Raw genomic sequence first — 14232 nt, 5'->3', positions numbered from 1 at the left:
AGACCAACATTGGATAACAATAGAAGCAAAACCTTGATAAACTATTAGTAAATTTAATCCAACAATGTTTAAAAAGAATTGTACAACATAAGTGAGATTTATCTCAATATGAAAGTTTGTTTCAACATTTAAAAATCAATGAATGTAATCCATCACATCAACAAGTTAAACAAGAAAAAAATCCCATGATTACATCATTAGAGAAAAAACATGACAAAGTCCAACATCCATTCATGATAAAAACTCTCATTAAACTAGGAATAAATGACAATTCCATCAACTGAATAAAGAATATCTCCATAAGACCTACAATTAACATCACACTTAATGCTGATAAACTAGAAACTTTCCCACTAAGATCAGGAGGTCCTGGAACTAATAAGTGATTCTATCAAGGTTGCAGGACACAAGGTTAGGATATACAACCACTTTCCCATATACCACTAATGAACCAGTGGAATTTAAAATTGAAAGCACACTTTCACTCAGAAAATGAAACATTTAGGGATAAATCTGTCAAAATATGTACAAGGTCTATTTGAGGGAATCTATAAAATTCTGATGAAAGAACCCAAAGAAGAACTAAATATATAGAGAGATATTGCATGCTCATGGATAGAAGACTATATTTTCAAGATGTCAGTTATTCCCAAGGTGATCTATAGATTCAATGCAATCCCGACTAAAAAAAAAAACTCACCAAGTTATGGCACAGAATAACCAACACAATATTGAAAGAGAAAGATTAGAGGACTGGTATGTCTGACTTCATGACTGACTACAAAGCTAAAATAATCAGAGGAAAGTGTGGTGTTGGTGAAAGAACAGACCACAGGGTGGGGCATGGTGGCTCACACCTGTAATCCCAGCACTTTGGGAGGCCAAGGTGGGCGGATCATGAAGTCAGGAGTTCAGGACCCACCTGGCCAATATGATGAAACCCCGTCTCTACTAAAAATACAAAAATTAGCTGGGACTGGTGGCATGCATCTGTAATCCCAGCTACTCAGAAGGCTGAGGCACGAGAATAGCTTGAACCTGGGAGCCGGAGGTTGCAGTGAGCCAAGATTGCGCCACTGCGCTCCAGCCTGGGTGACAAAGTGAGACTCTATCTCAAAAAAACAAAACAAAACAAAAGACAACCCACAGATTGAAAGAAAATATAAGCAAAAGACACACCCGATAAGGGACTGCTATCCAAAATATACAAAGAACTCTATAAATGCAATAATAAGGAAACAGACAACCCATTTAAAAAACAGACAAAACACCTGAACAGATACATCACCAAAGAGGATACACAGATGGTAAATAAGCACATGAAAAGATGCTGCATATCATATGTTATCAGAGAATGCAAATTAAAACAACAATGACGTACCATTACACACCTACTAGAATGACCAAAATCTAAACATGGACAACACTAAATCCTGGTGAGGAAGCAGAGCAACAGGAACTCTCATTCGTTGCTGGTCTGAAGCCACTTTGGAAGATAGTTTGGCTGTTTCTTACAAAATTATACATATTCTTCTCACCATATAATCAGTCATGCTCCTTGGTATTTACCCAATGGTAAGAAAACTTGCACAGGTTCACACAAAGACCTATACATGGATGTTTATAGCAGCTTTATCGACAATTACCAAAACTTGGAAACAACCAAGATGTCTTTCAGTAGGTTAAGGGATAAATAAACTTTGGTACATTCAGACAATAGAATATTATTCAACTCCAAAAATAAATGAGCTATCAAGTCATGAAAAGACATGGAAGAACCCTAAATGCGTATTCCTAAGTGACAGAGGCCAATCTGAAAAGGCTACATACTATACGATTCCAACTATGTGACATTCTGGAAAAGGCAAAACTATGAAAACAGTAAAAAGATCAGTGGCTGCCAGGGATTACAGGGGAGAAATGGGTGAATAAGCTGATACTAGGGAATATTTAGGGCAGTGAAAATAGTCTGTGTGATATTGGGATATATGTCACTATAAATGTGATCAAACCCATAAAATGTACAACACCAAGGGTGAACCTTAATGTAAACTATGGGCTTTGGGTGATAATGATTTGTCAATGCAGGCTCATCAATTACGACAAATGTAACACTCTGGTTTAGAATCTTGATAAGGGGGAAAGGGGACAGAAAGTCTATGGGAAATCTCTGGATCTTCTGTTCAATTTTGCTGTGAATCTAAACTTCTCTGAAACGTAGTCTATTTTTTTAAAAAATATTATACACCATGACCAAGTGGGATATATTCCTGGAATGAATACAAGAATGGTTCAGTATGTACAATTTAATTAATATAATATGCCATATTATGAGAATGAAGAAATAAGCCCACATGATATCACAACTGGTGCAGAAAAAATGTTTAACAAAATTCAACACACTTTTATGTTTAAAAATCTATAAAAACTAGAAATGGAAGAAAACTAACTCAACATAACGAATACTGTATATGAAAAGCCCACACTAACATCACACTCACTAGTGAAAGACTGTAATATTTTACTCTAATATCAGGAAGGAGATAAGGTTGCCTGCTATCACCACTTCTATTTAATATAGTATTGAAAGTTTTAGGCAAAGAAAATAAATAAATGGCATCTAAATGTGAAAGGAAGTACAACTGTCTCTGTTGCAGACTACCTAATTGCGTATGTAGAAAACTGTAAATATTCCACAGAAAAATGTTAGAACCAATAAATGAATTTAGCAAGAATGTAGCAGCACAACTTTATATAAAATCAACATACAAAATTCAGTTATGTTTCTATGCACTACCAGTGAACAATCCAAAAGTGAAATTAAGAAAACAATTGCATCCACAATAATATTGAAAATAATAAAATACTTAGGATTAAACACAAGGAGGCAAAGAGCTTGTACACTGAAAACAACTAAATGTTGCTGAAAGAAATTAAAGAAGACACAAACAAATGAAAACACATTCCATGTTCAAGAATTAGAAGACTCAATATTGTTAAAATGTTAATACTACCCAATCTACAGATTCAATACAATCCTATCAAAATTCCAGGGACATCTTTTGCAGAAAAACGCTCCCAAAGGGTAGTACTAGTATGAAAACAGACCTATAGATGAATGGAATCAACTAGAGAGCTCAAAAATAAACCCTTGAATGTATGGTCAAATGATTTTTTACGAGGTTGTACAACTATTCAATGGAGAAAGGACAGTCTTTTCAACAAAAATTGCTAAAATAAATGGGATATCCATCTGCAAAGGAATGAAGTTGGAGCCTTAATTTATGACATACACAAAAGTTAGCTAAAATGGATCAAAGACTTAAATGTAAGAGATGAATCTATAAAACTCTTAGAATGAAAACTTAGGAGAAAATCTTTATGACATTAAATTAGACAATGATTTATTGGGTGTGACACCAAAAGCACAATCAATGAAATAAAAAGTTGATAAATTGGACTTCATCAAATATTAAATATTTCGTGCATCAATACACACTACTAACAGAGTAAAAAAGCAGCTCATGGAATGGCAGATGTTATTTGTAAATCCTATATCTCTTAAGGTATTAATGTCCAGAATAAATGAAAATACTCTACATATCAACAACAAAAACAACACAATTTAAAAATTGGCAAAGGACTTAAATAATATTTCTCCAAAGATTATACAGATGATCAGTAAGTACATGAAAAGATGGCTACTATCTCTAATCATTAGAGAAATCTAAACTCAAACCACAGTGTGAGACCAAAGAATAAAAAGTAATAACTGTTGGTAAGAATGTGAAGATGTTAGAACTTTTATTCATTGCCAGTGTGAATGTAAAATGGTGCAGCTACTGTGGAAACAGTATATTTTACCTTTAAAAATTAAACAGAATTACCATAGCATTCAGCAAGTCCACTTCCGGGTCTATACATAAAAGAACTGTATACATACAATTACACAATAGAATACACAAAAGCAGGGTCCTGACCAGATATCTGTATGCCCATGTTCATAGTAGCATTATTCACAAGAACCCAAAGGTGGAAACAACCTGGATGCCCATTTATGGATGAATGGATAAACTAAATGTGGAATATATGTATAACAGATTATTATACAGCCTCAAAAAGGAATAAATTTCTGATATACACTACAAGATGGATGAATCTGTAAGGCATTATGCTAAGTGAAGTAAGCCAGACACAAAGACAAATATCGTATTTTTCCACTTATAGGAGGTACTTAGAACAGTCAAACTCATACAGACAGAAAGTAGAATGGTGGTTACCAGGGGCTCAGGGAGGCAAGAATGGGTTATTGTTTAATGAGAGCAGAGCTTTGGTTTGGGAAGACTAGAAAGTTTAGTAATAGCAATGGTTACACGCCAATGTGAATGTGCTTAATGCCACAGAGCAGTACTCTTAAAAATGGTTAATCTGAAAAATTTTATGTTACGTATGTTTTACCACAATAAAAACATAGATAATAGCATTTTTTCACAAAACACAGGCAAATTTACTTGTAAACTAAAGATGGCTGAGCAAATGTTAGAGGAGAAGATATTTAAAGTAAATGTCCTCACGGCAAGGTCAGAAGATCTTATCTTAACAGGTGGACCGCAAGTTCTCATGGGGAAGGGGGAGAATCTCCTCTTTGACTGGCCAGCAGAAAGCCATAATTTCAATAACTCCCCGAAAATTCCTAGGGAAAGTGCTCTACCCTCATAGATCTCTCTTGGTTGAAACGTTTCATAGCCCACAGCAGGATGTGGTAACGCTCTTAGCTGAGGCCCTGAGTTCCACTTCCTGGAAAGGAAAAACAGAAAAGAATGGACCGTAGGAAGGCTTCTGTGCACTGTTAGTTCTCTCATACTCAGAATGGAATTTAGAAAAGATTCAGAAGCACAGTTACAGGGCTGGGCTCTGCCACTCCCTGGACATGCAATCATGCACAAATTACTCTATGGCTTTGAGCCTCCGTTTTTCCATCTGTAAATGGGAATTATTGTGACATTTGTTGCCTAGACCGTTTGAGTTATTAGCCTCGATTCCTCACCCCCTAGGCTGCTAACTCACAGGAGAAATCCAAAGGCATCGGGATGACCCTGACCCCAAGGGACAGAAATTCTCAGGACCATCACTGCAGGCAGCACAAACCAGACGTCCCAGCCTGGGCTTCTTCACACAAGAGGCACTTCCTCTGTAACCCTAGACTACTCAGTCACCTCCAAGCCGCTGTCTCCTTCCTTGTGAAATAGGGCCATTGTGCCTTCATTGCAGGCCTGAATTGAGCATCAAATGGGAATATTTCTGAAGTGCCTGGGATGATCCCCAGCAGACTAAGGATGCTCAGAAAATGCTAGTTCCTTTAGTTCCCTTCTCCCAGGGGGCTGGTGACAAGACCTCGCAGATCCAAGCAGAGCAGAAGCAGTTCTAAGTCAATGTCAGGAATCTGGTCTTTGAGCATAGGAAGACAGGGAGAGGGGAGGCCCTAGAGCATGCAGGAATGCACTTAAGAACAAAATTTGTAAACTTTAACGTAGAAGCACACAGGTGAGTGTATGTTATGAAAAAAAGACAAGGAAAAATTATATATATATATAATATATATAATATACTATATAATATAAAAATTATATATATTATATATAATATAAAAATTATATAATATATAACATATTAAATATATATTATATATAATATATATGGTGTTGTATATGCAATAAGGAAGAAGAAATAACACCTAATAAGACTAAAATAGCAACGCATGGCCTCGGCGCAGTGGCTCACGCCTGTAATCTCAGCACTTTGAGACGATGAGGCAGGCAGATCACCAGGTCACAAGATCGAAACCATTCTGGCCAACATGATGAAACCCCATCTCTACTAAAAATACAAAAATTATCTGGGTGTGGTGGCGTGTGCCTGTAGTCCCAGCTACTCAGGAGGCTGAGGCAGGAGAATCGCCTCCCCAGGAGGCAGAGGTTGCAGTGACTCAAGATCATGCCACTGCTCTCCAGCCTGGCGACACAGCAAGACTCCATCTAAAAAAATAGCAACACATATAAAACTGTAATTATACTAATTTAAAAATGAAAATGTTCATATTGAATTAAAAAGCAAAATCCAACTATGCATTATCTATTTGAGGAATACTTAAAAATAAGAAATAAACATTGAAAATAATGTTGCAAAAATATACCATTCAATATTGGAGGTCTCATATTACTCTTTTAAAAAGTAGAAGACATGTCATTATATCAAGGAACAATAGAAGTTCATTACCAACTGGTTATAAAGCATGAAGATGCTATAATCATCAGAATGTATTCATTTACATTATATGCTATAAAAACATTTAAAGAAAATAATTGTAAGAATTAGGAGTAGACACAAATTACTACCTCTTGTAGATTTTAACAAATCTTCTCAGAAATGATCAGTCAAGCAGACCAAAAAATTAGATAAGTACTAATAACAGTCTGAAGGCACACATACATTTTGGTCTTACATTGTTGAACACAGAAAAACTTGCATTCACCAGGCCAACCAACAGGAAATCCACAATGAGGACCCTGCTTTCTGAACTGCCTGTGGGCCTGCACATGTTAATCGGCTGCAGCAGCCTTTCCCACGTGGAACTCCACAAGTGAATAGGGCCCTAAAGAAACAATCTGAGTGAACATTGTCTTAATTATACCAAGGAAGGGACATAACCAGGAGCAGCCTAGGCGCAGAAGGAATGCGTAAGTATGTTGCCTACGGTGGATTCCTTAGGACTTCGGGCTTGGTTCCTCCGTGAAGTCTGGCTGGGTACCGAGTGGGATGATGTGGGTGTAGACAGCAAGTGGACTTTCTTTCGTGGCTGCTTTATTGCTGCTCATAAAAACCCACGAAGCATGGGCTGAAGACCACAAGTGAAATGACGTGGAGGAGGTTGTGTGCTGTGTTCTTAGTGCTGTGAGCCCCCTCCAGCTACTGACGCTGGAATCCAGCCCAGCACAGCACGTCCTCACACTATTCATCATTCTTAGACCTAAGTCGGTATATAAAACACTGCTTTATGGTGTATTATGACTCCTGTGAAGAATTTGTTCTCCCAATTAGTATAGTTAATCCAGAAATATTTATGTATTTGAGAGAACTGGTGATAAAATACTGTTGTTAATGACAATGATTCTTTCAGAAAAAGTGAATCATATTATGCTTTTATATCATTATTAACAGTGTGGTCTCTTTGATCACAACCGCTCTCTCATACACAGTTGAATAATCACGTGGACTTCAATTCTGTAATTTATCATTCTACAAGGTAACTATAGAACAATTTAAATGCCTGTCTAGCTTATGAACACTAATTGCTTTTAATCATGTGATGTGCTATGACAGCACTCTCCCTTGCAGATGAAGCTCATGGGTTTGAAAATAGCACCCAAAGCATGGCCCTGATGGGAGGCAGCCTCCTGGGGATGGAGAGGCAGGCAGGGCAGCCTTGTGTCTGAGGCTAATCTGGAAGGAACTCGCAGAACGGACTTCAAGTCAACAGTGCTACTTACGTTTTTATTTTTGCCCATCTGCTTCCACATTCACCTACCTTCTCCTCCAGTCTTGTCTGGGATTTTAGCGGGAGTTTTTTGTCTGTTAAGGTAGGGTAGTGTTTCACTGACCATTTCACTGTCCAGTGTCTTACTTCTTATCTCATGTCTCAAAGATCACTCAAGCCTGTATGCCTCCATGTGAGCAGCTCAGACACTCCCTGGGCAACCAGCCACCCTGGGAGCACTGTCCTGGCACCTGCAGCTGCCGGCTCTGCAGGCCCTCTTCCCTCACTCCATCACGATCCCATCAGAAACACCCTGTTGTCAGAGAAAGCAGAAGCAGATGCGAGCCAGGCAGCTCTCCTGTGCTTTGTTAAGTAGCTTCCAACAATATAAGCTGAGGGCCAAGCGACCTCGGCGGCCACATTGGCCTTTTCCTTCTTTTCTTTGTGGTTTGGTTTGGTTTGGTTTGGTTCGGTTTGGTTTGGTTTGTAATAGGGACGGGGCTTCACCATGTTGGCCAGGCTGATCTCGAACTCCTAACCTCAAGTGATCCACCCGCCTCAGTCTTCCAAAGTGCTGGGATTACAGGCATGAGCCACTGCCTCTGGCCCCTTTTCCCTTCCGATAGAATTAGTGATGATCTCCTTGCGCAAATTTCAGATTTTAGAATCTGTGGTTCAGATGCACTATAGTGTCCTTAAGCATGTGGTTACAGAACTTACACATAGTTAATATTTGACCTTAAAAATGGTTTTATTTTAATAAAAAATAAAGATATATGTGTGTGAGATGTGAAAGTTGTCAGATTCAAAATAGAGTCACCTGTGCTAAAAAAAAAAAAAAAAAAAAAAAGCAAACTAACAAAAACCATGCTGACATGTAGAGCTGGGGAATGCTGTGAAGGGAGACTTGTCGTGCATAGAAGTCCGATAACAGAAACCACCATGAAATACTCCACAAAAAACACAACCTTGCACAGAGACCATTGCAAACCTTACACAAAACATTTCTGCAAGGATATCTGCCCAGCAACTGCCTGTCCAGCTTCGAACTGGTGTCACCGTAGTTGCGGATCCTTTTAGCCAAGGACAATCGTTTCAAAACAATTATGTAATCCTCCTTTTTTTTCCCTTTATTTGTCTACACATTCCTGGCGGGAGAGACACCAGGATCAGGAAGGTGTTTCCCCAAGGGATGCTCTTTGTGCTGACTCTCATGATTTCCCCAAGTGTAGGACACGCGACTGCATAATCTGTGTAGTGGGAGATAGTGTTTATGCCCTCCCCTGAAAATAAAATAAATCTATTAATAAAATTTAAAAATGAAAAGCTTTTGCCTTTTTATTACCTCCCTAAATACACACACACACACACACACACACAAACACATAGTTTGCAGTGCCACACATATTCCCACTGCAATAGCTTACTCCAGAATAAATATCATTTTCTTTTAGGGAGGCTCTCTCTGCTTGTTATTTAGGTAGACAAAAATGTTCAAAATATCAAATAAAGCCAAAGTACATACAATGAAATGTAGTCAGACTACCCTAAGGCAAGAAAGTGCCTGGTTTTCTCCCCAAAGATGCTTGATTCTATCAGCTCTCTTTTCTGTTTTATTTCATTTTTCTTTGTTTGCTTAACTTTTGAGAAATAATGTAGACAGATACAAATACTTTTGCCCATGCAACATTTTTAAGATAGTATTTTGCTCTGTAAAAGTAAATTTTCTATGCAAATACAAATATGTTTTTTCCTTTGACACCAATGAAAATATGTATACTAGGTATTCTACAGTTTTTTTATATTTTACATTTTGGAGATAATTCCATAATATCAAAAATAGAGACTTAATTCTTTTTCTAACAGATGCATGATATTTCTTTCTAAGAACAACTCTTAATTATTCATCTGGCTCCCTGTTGATGAACATTTGCTTAGATCCAGACTTACTCTTACAAAGTCATTCTTGTACGTTTGTTTTCGCAGGGAAGTGATCATATCTACATGTTAAATTTCCACACTGGAAATGAATGAGACAGACTGTGGTTCATTTTAAATTTAGGACAACATTGCCAATTATCCTTTTGAGAGATTTTATAAAATTGGCATGCCAACTAACCACCTTATTTTTCTAAACAGTTGTTTTCTGGACTTTGTCCAATGAATTCTGAAAAATCACATTTTCTAAATATTTTTAGTTAATTATTTGGATATTTTCAAATATATAATTACGTCTTGTAAAATACTGATAATTTTATCTTTTTCATTCCATGTATTGGAGTTCTTTTTTGTGTCTAATCTAAGTGACCAGTGTTTCCAGGGCAATAAAAATGAGAGATAACCATGGATATTCTTTGTTCTTGCCTTTAAGGAGAGGAGACCCAGGGTATTTACCTCCCAAGTAGCTGGAATTACAGGCATGCACCACCATACCCAGCTAATTTTTTGTATTTTTAGCAGAGGCACAGTTTTGCCATGTTGCCCAGGCAATCTGCCTGCCTTGGCCTCCCAAAGTGCTAGGATTACAGGTGTGCGTCACCACACCTGGCCTGACTCTCCATTATTTTTAATATGAAGAACACTTCTGATTATGTTTGGAGAAAAATCGTATAGACAGTTAAAGTGAAATCCAGTTAACGACATGGATCAGAGTATGTTGGTCATGACAGTGCAAGCAGATTGGATCCCTCAACTAGATCCAAAGCAGGACTAGAAAAAGGACATTTCAAAAGTGAGACTCATTTCTGTCACATTTTGTCAACTAAGTCATGATTCCCTAAGAGATATGAGCTCCCCAGGGTCAGGGGACAGCAGGGATCATAGACACCTAAGGCCAGGAGGAAGCTCACGAGCTCATCTTCCTCACCCCACTGCCTCTGGACAGAGAGGACGCAGTACCTGTACCTCCTCCTCTGATACCTTGAAGATGCTCTGTTTGAAAGATTCCTTTTTTTTTTTTTACTTTTATTTTAAGTTCAGGGGTACATAAGCAGGTTTGTTCCATAGGTAAACTTGTGTCACGGGGGTCTGTTGTACAGATTATTTCATCACCCAGACATTAAGCCTAGTAATCATTAGTTATTTCTCTGCTCCTGTCCCTCCTCCCACCCCCGACCATCTGCTAGGCCTCAGTATGTGTTGTTCCCCTCTATATGTCCGTGTGTTCTCATCATTTAGCTCCCACTTAGAAATAAGGGCCTGCGGAAGATTCCATCAGGCCCCACTACCTGCCATCTGCACACTATCCCCGGCTGATACTCAGGAGGTGAGTCTGAACTCAACGTGGCTCTCCATGTCAATTCCCAAATTGGCAGCACAGAGCGAACTTAGCCCTGACTCTCCCCTTTCCAGCCTGTGAGCCCCCATGATTGGATCGTCTCTGCTCAGAGACCACGTTCTGAACATCAGGAACCCAGCTGCCACTCCACTGCACCACCCAGGCCTCTGGTGCTGGGTTATGGACTGTGTGCGACCCTAGCACTCCCTTCTGCTAGCAGCAAAACAAAAGTAGTCTGAGAACCCTCCTTGGGCCTTTTCCTCCCAGTCAAAATTGAAATTGTAGTCCTCAGCTGTCACTTTCTAACATCAAGAACATGATCTCAAAGAGAAAGCAGGCTGAGGAGAAGAGCTGGTCCTAAACGCCTGGGGCATCCTGGGTTTCCCGAGCAAAGGGTTTTTTGGAGGGGCATGTCCAGCCTCACAATTCCCTGGATTTATTCTGGATTTTTCAGAAATAAATAAAATGTGGAGAGACCCATATGTATAGAAATAACCTCTTAAATTATAAGAGATGCAGCCATACAGAGAGACCCCACCCCTCAGGACCCCAGCCCCATCCCACCATAACCCTGAGAGCCCTGGGAGCCCTGCAGTCTTGTCTCATGAGTTCATTCAAAGAAGTGGCAGCAACAGAAGAAAATGCAGCAGAAATGAATGGAACATGCATTCAATCTCTTACAAAATAATCAAAGCAGGAAAGAAAATTCCTAATTTACAGGAAACTTTAAAATCCTCCCAACATTCTCCCCTGTAAAACTTTTTCACATCCTGGATGACCACCACCCTGCAGCTCTATCCTCCTCACTCTCCTCCACACCCCTTCCAACCCAGGCTGCCCCATGGCGAGGCTCTGCTTTCCACCCACTTCTTCACCTCTGTGTCAGGGACTTCCTGCTGGCTTCGGTTTTACCTCCCTTTTCCCATCACTCAGATTAGGTACCGAAGGAGGGCAATGGACCCAACAAGCATGAACCCTTAGCATGACAAACACCTAATACTCCATGTATTCTCTTCCATTTCTATTCCATTTGTCATGCAGCAGATTCTATTTCCCAGCACCACAGTTCAATGTCCTGTTTTCTTGCCTATATCCATCTGTCCCCTCATGCACACACACACACACACACACGTGCAAACACACACGCAGACACACACACGTGCACACATGCGCAGACAGATGCACACATGCCTGCATACATGCACACACACATACATATGCACACATGCACACACACACAGGCACACACGCACACACACAAAGTGGATGTCTGAGTCACCCTTAGGGATGATTGCAGTGAATTAACTCTATTGTCTTCCAGGCTTGTACACATAAGGGTTGAGGATACTTCTGGATACCATGAATTTCTCATGGATAGAATCCTTAAGGAACAGAATCACAGCTCCTGTAACTCATTGTCAGCCTGGGTGGAGGTTAAAAAGTAACAGCAACAAAGTATTTCCAAATATTATACCTTTTGGAAATCAAATTAAATCTCTACCCAGCTCTCTCTTACTCCAATAAATGATCCTTCTCAAACATTCATTCTTCCCCAATCGACTCCTGCCATCCAAAATTATTTGCCTGATGTCTATCCCTGATGAGACAATTACTTTAAATGCTCAAATCATTCTGTGAACAAAAGATCCTGAGGGAAATAATTTTAAAAAATATAATCAGATCTGGAGTTTTAGGGAGTTTTTATGTAGCTCTGTATAATTCAGTCCTTCTTCAGAGGAGGGATTCTCAAGACAATCCATGTGGCCTCCTCACGTCCAGCCTGGCCAAGTCTGATAGACACCACTCCATCTCCCATACATGAATGTGCTCCCTCAGCACACATGGGAACTCAGGTTCTACAGAGTATTTCAGCCTTTAGCCACCAGTTTCTGGTTTCCCTCCTCACAGAGGTTATTAATAAAATAAACAGTGGAAACATGCCAAAGAAATGCTCAGAGAATGCGGGGCTGAACAACATGTCAGTGTCACCAGTATGCACTGGTGACATGAAAATCAGATCTCTGAGAAAACTCAATATTTTTTAACTAGTCTGAGTTGGGGGATAATCCTGCTTACAGATACATATTCAAAGATGACCAAGAAATAGTTAACTGATTTCATCTTCAGTTTTTCTGCTTAATTTTTGGACAACAATATACCCTCACCTTAGAGAAGGCAGAAGGTATCAACATTTACATTTCCCATATGATTCAACCCCAAAATGAGTCTGGCTGGATTTCAGATCTTCATGAAACTATCTGTTCATGGCTGTGTAGTAAATAATTAATCTTACTAAGGTGAGGTCTGATCTTAGTACCCACTCCTGGGCTCCTGAGAAGTAATCTCTAAAGCCTTGGAATATTCTAGTAGTAGTCTTTGCTATTCATAGTGGGCCCCCTGGGACCACATCTGATAGTTTATGCTATGAGTGGATTCTGTATGGAGGCTGGCTGCTCTAGGAAGACCACTTGAGTGATTAGATGGTTGGGGCTTTGAGCTATGCAAGATTAGCCTGAGCTCCTGGAAGGGAGAGGGGCTGGAAAACGAGTTCAGTTATGTGGTTGATTTAATTAATCATGCACATAATGCATGATTATAAAAACTCTGGAGACTGAAGCTCAGGTGAGCCTCCTGGTTAACCACACTTTATGCGTATTGCTGCACGTTGATGATGGGAGGGTGACGCACACTCGAAGATGACAGAAGCTTTATGTTTGGAACCCTCCCAGACTTCTCCCTATGTCTGTTTTGTTAGCTTGTTCTATTTTGTATCTTTATGCTATAATAAAATTGTAATGCAAGTGTACTTTTCTGAGATCTGTGAGTCATTCTAGTGAGTTATCCAACCCAAGGGAGTTTGTGGTGACCCCTAAATTCCAGCCAGCTGATATGAAGTGATGCTGTCCCTGGGGACCCTAAAATTGCAGCTGGTGTTTGAAGGGAAGACAAATTTGTGGGGAGTAGCCCCTTAGACTTCGCAGTTTGAATAAACTCCTTTATAATGGATACAACCAATACTCCCTAGAGCTGTAAATCTTCTGATTCTTCCAGGTAAGGTGCTATTAACACCTCCAGGCTTTATGTTCTATAGTGGATCCCAGGCCACTGAGGTAATGTGGTCTTGTCAAACCTGAGTTTCCAAGGGATATGATAGAACTGTTTTGGAACAAGAACTTTTAGTGAAATCACAGGACAGCCTTCTCCCCCTTTCTTTCCTAACTGTTTCTTGGCTTATAGATTGTTGATAAAAGAAGAGTATTTTGGTACCTACTGGGGTTCAGAGGAGAATAGCAGTGCCGCAGTTTCGGGAATATCACTGAGCAGGTTTATTTCCCAGCATTACCAGCCTTCCTTGTTCCTAAGGAGACAGATATCAGGCTCTGGCTGGCCAGTATCCATCCTAGGAGAACTCTGGACTCCC

The 14232-nt window shown here is 39.5% G+C and overlaps 1 pseudogene; it reads left to right on the top strand.

Moving 5' to 3' along the window:
- Nucleotides 1-8674: 8674 nt before the first annotated feature.
- LOC115838174 lies at nt 8675-8818 on the top strand (annotated as a pseudogene).
- Nucleotides 8819-14232: the final 5414 nt, after the last annotated feature.

The sequence above is a fragment of the Nomascus leucogenys genome, chromosome 13, assembly GCF_006542625.1.
Source record: "Nomascus leucogenys isolate Asia chromosome 13, Asia_NLE_v1, whole genome shotgun sequence".
Lineage (NCBI taxonomy): Eukaryota > Metazoa > Chordata > Mammalia > Primates > Hylobatidae > Nomascus > Nomascus leucogenys.
This window is presented reverse-complemented; position numbering and strand designations above follow the sequence as displayed.